The sequence below is a fragment of the Falco peregrinus genome, chromosome 15 (assembly GCF_023634155.1).
Source record: "Falco peregrinus isolate bFalPer1 chromosome 15, bFalPer1.pri, whole genome shotgun sequence".
NCBI lineage: Eukaryota > Metazoa > Chordata > Aves > Falconiformes > Falconidae > Falco > Falco peregrinus.
Window position 1 is genome coordinate 1507077 of NC_073735.1, and position 14911 is coordinate 1521987.

Here is a 14911-nt window from a genome sequence, read left to right on the forward strand (position 1 = left end):
TCCCTAAAACGTCACATGCTTGCCTTTACAGGGCTCCCAGGAGCGAGGTAGCAATCTCTTCGCTACTGCACAGCTTTGGAGAGGAGCTGGGCCTGGACTCTCAGCCAGGACCAGAACGAGCAGAGCACTGCACAGTACTCACTCCTCTGGGTGGCTTCAGGGCTTGCTCAGCTGCCCCTCGGTGTAGCCACATCGCCAGCGGTCCCACCGCAGAGGGGTGATCAGGATGCATCCTTCTCCAGAGGAAGGAAGAACTGGCTCGCTGAACCTCAGATTCTTCAAGGAGATCAGGCTGGACTGAGGTGGTCTTCACCTGGAAGGACTGGTTTGCAGAAGTGCTGGGTACCCTACAGTTTGCTCCTGTCAGCACACCTGGCCGGAACATGTTGTGCCCTGTGCTTCATCCCCAGAAGGGCTTTGCTAGGTGAATCCATCACGCCCTTTCCCCATGCCTCAGTTTTCCCAACTATAAAATGAGGCAGTGATGGGCAAACTGGTCTGGGTCTGTGCCCTCCTTGGTAAGTTGCACCAGTGAAAAGTACAGGCTTGCCCCCCCCTGAAAAGTATAACCCCCAGCCCACCGCTGCCTTGCACGCACTTCTGCCACCAGCTTTTCCTCCTCCAGCCTGCTGGGCATTTCCTGTGGTGTGTCCTTGCAATGAAGCAGAGATCAGGGTTTGTGTTCCCTGCTGGGTACCCACAGCACCCCTGCCCACGCGCTTCCTCCCGGCTGCTGCATAATGGTCCTGAAAACACAGAACCGATATGCAAATCTGACATTTAATTTGGACATGAGAGTTTAATGAGGCTGTGGAGATTCTGCCACGCGCAGCCTCCACATCCTGCAACCTGTAGTCACACTCCCTTAATTGAACACATCCCCTCTACACACGTATGAATGCACACTCACGTGCACTCCAACAATCCACCCTTTGCAGAACAGTTGCTCCCGGCTCTCCTCTCTATCCGTGCCTCCTCCCACGCTCCTTTAGCCATGGGGCAAACGCAGGGACTCTGAATCTCCAGTAACGACATCTGGTCTTTCCAAAAGCATCTCAGTTTGGAGCTGACATGTTTTCCCACCCCAGCTTTGGGACCTCTTTTAAGGTGATGCTTTGGCTTGGTGACTCCTAAAGCACTTGGCTCTGCTGCAGGGCAGGCAGGGCCTATTAACTGAGCCAGAAGGCTCGGGACATGCAGATCATGAGCTACTGTGCTAGCTTGCTCTTGAAGAGATAGACAATGTACTAGGAATTGGTTCTGCTGAGAGCTGAGGTGGAGAGGGAAAGGCACAGATCACCTGGTGAGGTCTCCCCTCTCCTCCCATCCCACAAGACTTGCAAGGCATTCGCCTGCTAGAACAAGCACTTTAATCAGGGAGAATGTATGCCAGCACTAGCCCCAATGACAAATATACCTTGTTGTTGGAAACAGGATCAACTCTTCACTTTAACAGCTCCATGCCAACCTCCTCCCTGAGTACTCACCTGTGCAAAATCCCTAGAGTCCCTTTTTTGCCACCCCACCCTCCTTTGCAAGGTGGGAAAGGAGGAAAAACACATCCTCCCCGATCCATAGACTCACTCTTGGCATGAAAGGCACCCCTGGAAACTACAGCTGAACTGTAACAAATTGAACCTTAATTAATCTGCCTCATCCACTGCAACAGCCAGAGATCAGTGTATTGCTGAGGGCTCCAAATACAGTGCGCGTAGGATATGTTGGTCCTGAAGAGGGCAACTGGGAACGAGCTATTAGGCCCTCTGAAGAATCCTTAAAACTCCCAGTGAAGAACAAACAAATAACAAAGCTCAAGCAAAACCCAGAAACGCCTACATCCAGCAAGGAGATACTCCTTTGTGCCACCTGCCTGAATGCAAAACCTTCCACCAGCTCCCAGCACAGAAACTTCACAGTCTTTTTATTTGAAGAGGATTATGGAGCTGCCATTCAGTAAATGAAGTGCCACTCCAAACGGCTGCACTGTGGCCTGCCCTTGTTCAGACAGAGCACCTTGCTGGGGCCATGGAAGCTGCAGGTAAAGGCTGCTCCTGGCCTTGGAGTTCTGCAGAGCTAATTCACTCCTGAGAGTGCATGCACAGGAGCCGGGAAAGGGGTGAAGAAGCAGGAGAGCAGCTTCTTTTCATCATTTCTGCTGCTGCTCCGACAGGTACAGCCAGGGTCTTCTTCTTCAGCAGCCTTCTTTCCTCCCAGCTTGCAGCCACAGCACTGCACTGCTCTTCTGGCAAATGAAATATAGATCCCATCTTCCCTGCTTTCCTGGGAAGGGGCAGAAAGACAGAAGAATATGTTTTACTCCCCTTCCCTGCTGTTTATGTCAAAACAAGTTGCTCCCAGAACCCGTTGTTGCCACAGTAATCAAGACACCCTTTGCACAGGGCTGATTACCCAGCATCACAAAAGACAAAGTGAGCTGGAAGCCCCAGCTCTAAGTGTGCCACATTAATTGCCAGGGAACATGAGCTAGGGAGAGGCCATACAGCTTGTAAAGAGACAGGGAGACCCGCTCTGCAGCTGGAAAGGGGAATGTGAGCTGCACCAGGGCAGGAGATTGGTGGGAAGAGGCAGGTACATCGGACATGAGTTCTCTTCAGCATGAGCAGGCTCCGGGATGAAATATTAATGCTGGCATCCTGAGAAGGCAGCAAGCAGCAGTGTCTGCGCCACTTGGCCATGAATAAAAGATGGTTCTGAAAATGGGGAAGAGCAGCAAACTAATTAATCGAAGCAAAAAGTCTCTCCACTCCCATTAACGAACAAGCCTGGGATCCTCCCCCATGCAGCTCAGCTTGGGGAACACGCAGGGGCACAGTGGCAAGGAAGAGAGCAGAGGCAGGGTCTTCTCCCAATGACATGGCGTCTCCCACTGTTCAGCAGTGTCTTTAAGCTCAAGTTCAGGTCCTGTTCCAATTCCCCATCATGTCTAGCCTGCAAGCTTTGAGAGTTCAGGCTCTCTGAGCTCGGGCTCCTCACCTGTGCCCTGACTCCCTCAGGTTTTAACTCGAAGCCCATGTAGGCTTCTTCTCAGATTGCTGTCTTTGCAGTGACCCCGAAAAACAGCCATCATTTCCTCTGCACTCATCCCCTTCCTCTCCCTGGGCCAAACTCTCCCCCGACCCCCGGACCCCAGCAACCCCCCAAAGGATGCAGGGCTGGTGAAAACTGAATGGGAAGGGGCAGCCACAGCTGAAACGGTGCCAGGTAAGGGACGAGGTGGGAGCTGCCACTGCGGTCCTGGCGCAAACACCAGAAGTGGCTGGCAGGAGAAGGCAGAGGTGCTGCAAAGCTGCTGTATCACCCTAAGCAGGAGCCAAGACATTGCACCAAGATGGGCTGAAGGAAGGCTGCAGATCCCTCATGCTACGCCCCAAGAGCTGCACAGGCTGAAATAGCCCAGCTCTGAGCCAAACCCTGGGGCCCAGCCAGCTACTTCCAGGCAAACCAGTGGGAGGACAGGGCGCTCTCACTGGGGGAGGCCTTAGAGCTGCCTCTGCCTGCAAGAGAAGACAATTCAGTTTGGCTTCCCTCAGAGCTGGGAATTTTCTGGGTGCTGCTCAGTGGCTGCCTTGCCCAAGGCTAATCCCTTATGCTGTGCCAGTTGACTGGAAACAGAGCAGTGGGGGCTGCTGCAGATGGAGAGCCACCCTCAGCACCAAGAGACGACTGATCTCCTCTTCTGAAGCTTTGCCCATAAATTATAGATTTTAAGCAGTGTTTGTTTAAAATATTCAGCGTGCCACTTAAAAAAGAATACTCATACACACCAGGAATGGAGAGAAGGACCGGGGGTGGGGGCTGCGCTCCCACTTGGAGCTGGGGAGGGAAGCAGACAGGAGAGGTGTTTCCTCGACTAATGAGCCAGGATCCCTCCTGGTGGATGTGCAGTCCAACACGTGAGCCACCTGCACTGCAGCTTTGCCTGCCTCTCCCTTCGGCATACAGCTCAGGCCAGCGAAGGTCTGCAGGAGCAACAGCCTCTGCTTTTTCCACCTTGCATCCCAGTGTGCAGGTCACCCCACAGGCTTCCCTTCAAGCCTGCAAGACAGCATTGTGTTTGCAAAGTCAGAGCAGAGACAGCTGGGGTGTTGGGAGGGCAGGAAGGAGGTGAGGAGCTAGGAAAACACCCCCCTCTACGCACCCCCCCCCCGTACCTAAAAGCACGATCATTGCTTTGATTAAAAATTCAGCTCTTCAGCTGACATGGGCACGGGGCAAGTCTGTAAAAGGTGAGATGCAGGGAGCAGTAGCCAAGATATTTCTCATCAATGAAAAATGCTCCTCTTCATCTCTGCTCTGGGCGCATCCCAATCCTGCCGGTCACCAGAGCCTGCATTGCCGCCTGATGGCGAAGAGGAGGCAGAGCCCTGCTGCAGGATAAAGGATTTTCTCCTCTAGGTTGCAGCACTCCCCAGCCTAAGGCGGGCTCTCACTGTGTTCTGGGGTGGATTTCACAGGGAAGAGACTGCAGATAGCATTGGTGAAGAGACACAACCTCACAGGAGATGACTAAAGGCCTATCTAAGGTTTTTCCTGCACCCAGAAGCTCAGTCATCTGCTCAGGCACATCAGCAGGGTACGGGCAGCAGCAGTCCAGCTGCAGACAGATGTTCAGGAAGGCACAGATCTCCTCCCAACAAACCCAGACACACCAGAGGGCTGCAGCTATGCATGCACTCTGCTCCTTGTGTAGAAGGACTGGAGGAATTCTCAGAAAGACAAAAGGCTTTCACTGTTGCGAGCTCAGTGCTTGGTGTTTATCAAGGCCTCTACCGGCAAAACTGAAGCGGTTGGAGGGAAACAAGGCAGTTACAGCCAGGGTACCTTTGAATGCCATCACCTGTCCCTTGTTGTAGCAGCACCTGCGGGGAACCTGACCTGCAGCCTTGGCTGTGCCACACTAGCTGCTGGAAAGCTTTAGGAAAAGGCAGCCTAGCTGAGGTCAGCAGCAGGTGAGCAGCCACACAGGGTCTGCACCTTGCCCAGAGGAGAAAGACAACAAAAGGAATGCCACCCAGGGTCAGACAGAGCTGGGGGAAAGGGCTGCAGCTTCAGATCTTGGCTACCCCGTATCTTCTGTGATTTTATCAGGGTCACACCCAGCTGGGAGCCAGATCTTCTGAGCCCCAAGTCAGTAGCTCTGTGGGATCTCCCTGTGATCTGATGATGGCTGGCTGCCAGGACCACCAGCCCGGGGGCACTTTGCCTTTTCTTCTTGCCACCTGGGTGATGCTCCAGGCCCAGCCTCTCCTCCTGGCACCTCATGTGTGTGCATGTGCCCGGACTGCAGAGACATCTTTAAGCAAAGATACCTCCTTCTAAAGGGCCCTCCCAGGCTCACCCCAGCATGCAGGTAACCTAAGGCACAGCCTGGGGCTCATCCTGTCCAGGGAATACTAAGTGCCTGCCTGGGAAAGCACACAAGGTTGTCCAGGATACTCCTAATTCCAGCAAGAGGCAGCTGGGTGTTTCAGTCAGCAGGCTCAGGGGGTCTGCAGCTGAACCAGCCCTGCCTGCAGCTTAAGCACACTTGGGGCTGGCTCCACCTCACTTCCCCCTTAGCTGCAGAGGGGGAACAAAACACCCCGTGCCCCACAATAAGCAGAGAAGAGCTTGGTGCCTGGTCACGTTTCCCACATGGCAGAGCCAGGAAGAGAGCACAGCAAGCCCTGGAAAAAAAACAAACCCAGGCAAAACTTCTCCACATACCTGCTGCCTCAAAGGGTGTTCAAGGGCTGAGCCTCCCACAGCCCCTCTTCCTGTTGCACTGAGCATCCTGCAGGGCTGGAGATCTTTGCCCAGCCTGGTTTGCTCGCCAGCATGCCCTTTCTGGCCCTAGCATTCTGCAGGAAACAACCAAATAAAGCTCAGTCAGGTCCAGCCTAGAGTTCAGCAACGTGCCAGCTGCAGACACTGAGAGTCCCCCTGAGCTTCCATGCAGATCAGAGTTTTTCCCAGCCCACAGGGGCTTGAATTTGGCTCCTCTTCCACCTGTCCCCCAGCCAGGCAATGTCATCCCCTGGCCAGCCACAAGTCATTTGCCAGCAATGGCAAGGAGCCATGGTTGGCTGGGGTCTCCCAGCTGGAACCAGGGATGTTCTGGCTGAAACATTTTTGCCAGTAGCCAGCTCTGACCTGCTCAGTCCCAAAACAGTGAGTCTGGACTCCTGGCTTCCCCACAAGCAATTCAAATGCACCAATAACGCCAGGGAAGGAATGTTGCTGAATGAAAAGTCTACTAAACACTTCCAAAAATTCCAAGGAAACTAATGAAAAAAGCCCAGAAGATCAAAGAGTCACCAAGTACCTGCTGATCATTTTTACTAGAATGTTCTCTCCTTGCAGCAATGTCTATCTTCAGGTATGCCCGCACCTAGACCAGGGCTACTTGCTCTGCCAATATATATAAGGAGCGTGAACACCAGCCCTGCTGCTGCAGCCCGTGTGTCCCTTAGCCGAGGGTGAGGTCCCTTTAGCCTCTTGGCACTGCCTGCCTCCCCACAGCACAGAAAGACCTCACACCTCCAGGCCAAGCCTGAGCCCAGCTCCCCTCCATCACCCTGGCAGAGCTGTGTCTCTTGCAGTCCCTCCCAAGCTCTACACTCTATTTTTAATAAATTAGCCCTGAGTGACATTTGCGTGGATAAATATAGCATCAACCACTCTGCCAAGGCGTTTTTCTCTTGGTTAACGCATTCATCCAAGCTGCTCTATTTGTCTTTCCTCCACAGACTCATATTCTTCTGGATTCATTTTGTCAAACAAATTGCACAAGCTGGACTGCCCATTTACCCAGTGCTGTTTGATTACAGGGGTTATTTATGAAACAGCAAGACATATGGCATTAAGCTTCTTAATAATAATAATAATCAGAGAAGGGGGAAAGCACTAGAAGAGAGAAGGGGGAAATGTTTTTTTATTACAGACAAAAGCTCCTGCCACGAGTGATAAATTCCAGACACTTTTTGTAGTTGCTTTTGTGCTGCTGGCATGATGAATGGCACAGGCACCAGCATGCAGCTCAGCTGCAGGAGCATGACTATGGGCTGCAAGGAAAGGAGGCAAGTGCCGGAGCATACACACATGGTGAGGCTGGCTGAGGCGTGCAGGGGCCAGCACCTCACTTCCCAGGAGGGCTCATGCGGGTTGCAGCGATACAGGTAACCCCCAGCCCTGCCTACTACCAGCACCATGCCTGGAGTCCCTCATGCTGCAGGCTCAGAGGAGCCTCAGAGGCAGCGTGAGAGCAGATGACATGGCCATCCAGCAGCTTGCCAGTCCCCCACCAGCATTGCTTCTCTCAAAGCCCAGATGCTACAATGGATTACTGGAGAATTCTGTGTTTGGGGAGCAAGTTACCCTCTAACTCTGGTTGCAAAGCACAGCCTGAGGAAAGAACATAGTCCACAGAAAGGCTCAAACTACTTCTTACTGAGCGCTCAAATCATGTAAAAACTGTATCTACAGCCCAGTGATAGTCTGGGCCAGGTCCTTTCCTTCTCCTACACTGTTCCAACACTAAATAGCCTCCATTTATGTAGCTAGTTTTTCTACTGCAACCTGTATAATTTCCAGGTGGTACTCAGACTGCCCAAGATATTTAATTTCTGCATAGAGAAACTGCTTTTGAACCCGTTTCCCCCTCTTCTGATTTAGTCACTTATCCCCGAGAAGTTTGGGACCACTCTGTCCACCACAAGCAGAGCCCAGTTCGGTCTCTGAACTCATCCCCCTCTGACCTGGCTATCCTGGCTCTAATGACAGCTTACTGCAATTAAATCAAAGCTTCTTTCAAAGGAAGATGCTTGATTAGGGCCTGGGAGACCTTGAAAGCAGAGTCATTCCTGCAAGAGGAAGGTAATTAACTTTTTTAATCGGTGGGCACCGATCTCAAGGTCTAGAGAACAGAGTCAGCAGCAGACTCACTCCCACAGATACATAGCAGAGCCCTGTCCCACCACTGGAGACCCCAGGGAAAGCACTGGGAACTGGACTCAGTACACACTAACCTGCAGAGCTGCTGCATCATCTCATCCTTTTCCCTGGTGGAAGCAGCCTGGGCCATTCCCCTGAGGCAGACACCCCTTGTTCTTTTCCTCCTTCGTCTCTGATGTGAGCAAAGCTCCTGGTCTTCCCTTCTCAACCTCTTCCAAAACAGGAAAACACACCAAGCTTGCAATCACAGACAGCGTCGGTCTCTGGAGATAATTCCTTAGCAGCCCAGACTCCCCTCACCGTCTTACAGGGAAGACCCTGGCAATGGGATAAACAAGCTCAAGCACCAAGACTAAAGGCTTACCTCCAGCAGATGCAAATAGCTCTGCAGTACTAGCCTCAGCTTCTGCTTTCTTGTTCATCAGCTGGCACAGACCTGCAATGCCGGGCAGGCAGAGTTAATCAGGCCTCGTTTGCGATTACAATGAACTCCTGCATTTCATGGCCTGCATCCTAAACCTGCTTTCTAATTCCCCAAGGGACAGGGATTTACACTTTCAATTTTATGTCTAGTTAGTTAATGGTCCATTACTGTCAAAAGGATCAGTAGCTAGAAGTTAAATCCTACAGGATTTACGATAAAGAAGAACCAAAAGCTGCAGAAGAAAACGTGCCAGCCAGAGGGCACAGGGAGCATAGAGGTTTTCAGGTCCTCAGCGCTGTGACACTAGTGACTGGACACTGGCCCAGTGACAGCTCTGGAGCAAGGTTCACCCCATCACTCCCTGCTGGCTGGTTCTCCCTTACATACTATACTGGTTTCTCCCCCAAGTATCTCCTTGGAGAAAGTTTACAAGCCAGGAGCAAAGAAATTGGAGTAAATTCCCCAGCTTCCAGCAAGCAGGGATCTGAATTGCCAGCCACAGAGAAAGGTTCCACTCTCCATATGGAGCCAGGTACCAGACACCCAGCCTCCAGCAGGATTCACCACTGAGACTGTGTTCAGCTGGGGCAAATAGGCACCATGCTGGCTCTGCATATCTCCTCCCTGCCCCCATCTTGCAAACTCCAGGCAACCCCCAAATCTGCAGAAGACAGTGTGACCTTACTTGAGCATGGTCTGTTAGGGACCCTACTCCCCTGCCACTAAAACTGGAGCGATGGTATTCCAATACTGCTGGAAACTAGAAGGGCTGAGAAAGGCAATGCCATGGCACACATACAGTGCAAAATAGATTTTGATGAAACCTCCTGAGTCCAAGCTACCTTTCAGCCAGGATTCTGCTTGTTCCTAACACAGTTCTGACTTAGTTCCCCCTCATGGAAAAATGCGGAACTTGAGCATGGCATACTGCAGCCCTCACCTTCCCAAAACAGCTCTCCAGAGCCTCTCCAGGGGGAAGTCAGGTCGTTTCCCTCACCCCAGGGCCCCTGGCCAGTATTGCTCAGCAATCTTGAAAGCTACTGTATTTCCACAATGCCTCAAGTAGGAGACAAAATGAGGTGTTCACCACACTCCAGCATCGCTTAGGTAAAAGTAGGCCATTGCATGCCATTAAACTGTATGGAAAATCAGGTGTCCAGCGCTTTGTTAATATCTGGCCTGCCTTCCATTAATGCCACTCACAGAGGGATTCCAAGCTCTGCTGTAGGTATAAAATTATGCAGTTACCTCTGAAGCAAGACACTGTCGTTATTCCATAGCACAGAGAAGCAGTCCTTGCTGCAGGCAACCAGAGGCTCAGAGCAGAACAGCAGCTTTGCCAGGAGTGGAATGGTTTTGCCTTGTTCATGTTGAATTCCTCCCCCCTCCCCATCAAGAGGCACTGAAAGGTCTCCACTTTCTTAGCAAGATAAAGGCCTCTGTGAAGTGTACACAAGCCTGCCAATAGCAAAAAATGTCCATCGGCTTCTGATCCTGTCCCCCGAGATGCATGGTGTTGCTGCTGTCAGACCAGAGGTATTAAAGCAGCTACACTGAAAGGTCTGTCAACATTACAGAGCTTGCTGTGCAGGGGTTTATAACCTGTCCATAAAAACTCACTCCAGGCTGAAGCAGGGCAAACAAGGTCCCCATGCCCCTCCACCAGGGAAGTGTTATTTTCTTTTTATTTTGCAAACAAGGAAACAATAGTTTTCTGCTGCCTGAATTTTTTTCTGAGTTGTAAATGGTGCCAAAGAGACAGAGCTTGGCTAGATGGGGCACAGGAAAATGTTTAAGTGATCAAAGAACAGTTATGGATTGTGTTTAACAAGAGGCTGGAAATTATTTTGTAGGTCAAGGTAGCTTGAGCTGCAGCCAGGCAGGCAGCACAGTGGAACCAACCATCAAGGCAGGTTCAGAGTCCTTCTCAGCCTGGTCCATACCTGCAGAAAGACACGTTAGCCCTGGAAGGCAATCCAGGAGAGCTCCCAGTTCTAAGCCCCTCGCTCCTTCACCATGAGACACAGGTATGTCAGCAATGTTGCTGGCCCTGGAAAGCCTGGGACAGAGAAGGCAGACTTTAGAGACACTACCAGTCTGGCTTTTCAGCAGCGCTGTGATTCTCTCCCTGCCAACACTCCTCACTGAAGTCTGCCTTGCCCCTTAGATGCAACTGTACAGCTTCATGGAATCCATTACATACACTTTGCCAGCCTTCAGAAGTTGTACTGATATTATTTTTAACCATTTCACCTAGTAAGCATCTAAGAGAGCAGCATGTTTTAATTTCTTTCTGTACAGCTAGGGTCACTCCTCCCTACTGAAATCTGTGCTTCCTCACTAAAGCCCTGCCTCAGTAACTTAGGCCTGCTAGCATAGACATGAAATAGATCTGTACAGCTCATGACAGGTCCATAGAGCTCACGTCTGCCCTACTAGGGAAGGCAAGGCTAAACCCTGAAAATCCAAGGATCATTAAAAAACCTAACAACACACAAAAAACAAAACCCACCCTACCAATAGACTGCAGTCCACAAACAAATCATAGGACTTTTAGCTTCTATAGTGCTTTTTTTTTTTTTTTCCATATTTAACCACAGGTTAAATCTTAGGATCCACCTGCTCCACCCCAACAAGTGTCCCAATACCTAGGGGAAAACGGCAGCACTAGGCTGCTTCCTACAAGCACACTCCAGCAAAAGACAATGCTACCCTCTGGTGCTTCCTAGCAGAATAACCACCCTTCCCAGTACAAACCAGAGCTAACACAGGGACTACCAACATCATACCGCTTCCCCCACATCCCTCCACAAAAGCCAACTTACCCGTACCATGCAGCTTTATTACTGAGAGTACCAGGCACCCTAAAATACTGCACAAGACCAACCATGCTGACTGGTTGACATGGTAGAGGGACCACCTCTACCATGGAAAGCCATTAAATACATACAGCCAGGTGCAAGGGCCTATGCTCACACTCACCTGCGCAGGCCAGGGAGCTGATTTCTTCCCCTCCCCCTATTAAAGCTGTTTCTGACTCTTTTCAGCTGGTTTCAGTGTAAACTCCCTCATGGATCCCCACAGCAAAGGCAATGAATGTGGTATTAAGGGGAATGGAGGAAGAAGCTAACTTTATCAAGCTCATGCTTTGCATAAGGAAGACACACAGAGACTTCAGGGTGGTCTCCATTGGCCCTTTGCTTGATTAATTTTTACAAGGCTTTGCTTCCTTTGAATGGAGCTTTTTCTGATTTATTTCTAATATACTTTTGGAAATATAGCCCTGGTCTGGCACCACAGACTGGAATTGCATTAAAATAGGCTGTGGTTTGGTTCCTAGTGTTTATTTACTATACTTGTAGCGAACAGCAGATTACATTTCTTTGTGATGCTTAATAAGTGCCCTTTTTGTTAAGTGTGTGTTTGTATGTAAGTAGAGCCTCCCCTGTGTCTATGTGCATGCACGATTATAATAGCAATGTTTTCTTCTGAAAGTATATGTTTTTTATCTATTTCTTTCCCTGCCTTTCTCATTTTGCCCATCTCTCTGTCCCTGCCTCTGATTTGCGCCAACAGAACTTCTCATTTTTCCTTTGGTTGCAAATAACTTGCTTTTGGGGGGTTTATTCAGTTTACTAATGCGTAGCCTCAGAAATACCTCTAGAGTATATCCTTTAAGTGAAGAAACAGCAAGCAACGAAAAAAAATATTATTGAATAAGATGCACAGAAACATGCACATTTCCTCTGAGTAACAGCTGCACAGATCCCAATGACATTCCCAGCCTTAGCCTATATTGTGGTCATGATCCTAAACACTGCTTTTTGGAGTATCTTGCCCAGCACGCTTTTTGGCTGAAATCTGAATCTCTTCAAAACAGAAATTTACAACATTAAAAAAAAAAAATCTATTCCATGGAAAGAGTAAAATGACACACCTTAGGACTGACTCATCACAAACACCCTCCACTTCTTGTAGAGAACTATGTAAATAAACACATTTTATGTTTATACTAAAAAAATGTAGTCAGTAAGTATGTAAATAGCCTATGTAAATAAACATAGTAAATAAAGTCAAATTATTGACTTTATCCTTGCAATAAAAAGCCGAGAAACATACTAGTTCAAAAGGTTTCTAAGCCAGCATATGAAGTTAAATAGCAATTTCACTTTTTTTAATAATCTCATGCTTATAAGCTTCTTTTATAAGCTTTATAATCTCATGTTTTATAATCTGGTTTCAAGACTATCTCAGAGGGCTCAGTTTCAGCAATCTAGGAGAGGTCATATACTCTACAGTGACAGCATTTTTGCATGTAAAAGGCCTAAAATATTTTGTTTAGAATTCAACTTCAGAATTATATAAATGCAAAGTTTAATGGATTTGCTCCAGAAATCAGGCTGGGCTGCACCTGGGAGCTGTTAATAGCCCCTCATCCCATGAGGCTGCTGCCAGTGAGGGCTCCTGCCCCCAGCATCCCAGGAATGCAGCTGGGACCCCTGTAAGTAGCTTCCCAGCAATGGGTAGAGGCTTCTCTTTGTGCTGCAGTCTGGTATGGGGGAGCTGGAGTTGTCCTTGCTATGTTCAGGAGTAAAGCCTCACAGAAAAACAGGTAGATAGAGATACTTGGCTGGAGGCTGGGACTAAAAGTTTTCAGAAACAGTAAAAGTTCCTAAAAAGGTCTTTGGGGGTTGTAGACCTTATAAATGAGCTTGTGTTTTATTTATAGTGGTTACCTGGGGTGGACAGGATATTCATCGAGCTTTTCTAGCTCTGAGTGAACAACTGCAGTGCTTGAGGGAGGGCTAGCGAGGCTGGGTGGTCTCGGAAGTGATGTAATGCCTGTGGGAGCTGCGCCTGGGCAGGAGGGTGAGGTAGCTGGTGGAAGGTGTACAAGGGGACGGTGCCTTAGCTTAGCTTGGGTGATGCAATGCCTACTGTTGGAAGCAGACTGCTTGATGCCTGGGGAAATGTGGGTGCTTTAAAAAGGCTGTAGAGGATCGCTGTTCAAGTATGGCTTTGGGACCTCTTTGCAGAGTACTGCCTCCACTTGCGAGCTCAGGAGACCTTTGGAGACCTTGAGGAAGGCTAGGGGATTGCTGAAGGGAGGCTGGTCTGCCTGTAACTTAATATAGTAAGAGACCGTGATGATAAATCTTCCCTGTGCTTGGTAAGATTGGGGAGTAATTGCACTGGGTTGGTGTGGTATGCTGGCAGCCTGCTCTCTGGACCAGATTTATCAAGCAATAGAAATGGTCCTGGGGGATGCAAAGTCTAATTTGGGGGTGAGAGGGAGGCACTTTGCAGCTACGAGATGCCCGTTGGGTGGTTAAGCCTGTGTTAGTAGCTTGCTTTGGCTTTATTTAGTCTACTCGCCAGTGTGCTTGCTCTGGTATAAACACCTGTGTAACTTTTGCCAGTGGTTTGACCCCGGAGGCTTGAGTGGATGTGTGGGGGCTGAGCTGCCTGCCTTCCTCAGGACTCTGCTGGGTGTCAGTGCTGCTCCTTTTCCCAACAGTGCTGGGGCCGTGGGGGGCTGTCAGCAGTGTCCTGGGCTGCCCCAGAGCGTGGGCCGGGAGCTTTCCAGGCAGCCTGTCTGCCTGGCCAGAGGTCTTTTCAACTGCTGCAGGCACAAGTGTCTCTTGTGGGTGTTACTGGGCGCAAAATAATGCCTTGAAAAGCTTAGAAAAACAATGGGAAAGAGACAGCTACCTTGCCAGACCCAGCATTGTATGTCACTGCTGGTATCTGTGTATTACCTGCTATAAAGCTGTCCCTTGCCTTGAGACTGCTCCCTTTCAACAAAATTTCTCGTACCTTTTTAAAGTGGAGCTGTAGCAGAGTGCTGGTTTGCATTGAGTAGCACTGGATCCACATGTTGGTGGGTTACCTGGCAATGAAGGCATTGTCCAGATCAATGCACAAATGGGTTTTAGTCCCATCTGCTGGCACACACGGAGCTGTTTGTGCTGGCTCTTTCAGCTGCGGGAGCACAAATGATAGCCTGTCCGGCACGTACCTGCTGGGACAAAGGTTCTTCCTTAAAAATAATAAATTATATATATATATATAGGAACACACCTGAGTCAGCAGAGTGAACTAGCAATGATGCAGCATTTCAAGTTGGCACAGTATCTCTAACCTGGTAGAAGACACCCAAGGCCTGGATGTGAGCTTCTAGTTCTGCTAAACATTAGCTTTTTAACTTGTAGGAGTGCTAAGAATCTCCAGAGAAGATAATTAATGAACCAGCTATGGGGGTCCTGCCTTGCCTTGTTCAGGGGTTCCTCTTGAGTCCCCTCGAGCTGAGATGACTAGATAGCTCACCACCTCACCCTTGATGCTGCAATATAATCCTGGACTTCAGAGCCTCCATGCAATCCCTCTTCCCACCTGTTGTGCCAAGAGAGATGATGGAGTAGGGGGGACTCAAATGCCAACCCAGTATTCAAAGTACACTGACTGAATGCTCAAAGTTCTTTTTTTTCCCCTTTTGTGGCTGCCTGAGCAAGCTGAAAGGGCATGGCCAGCAGC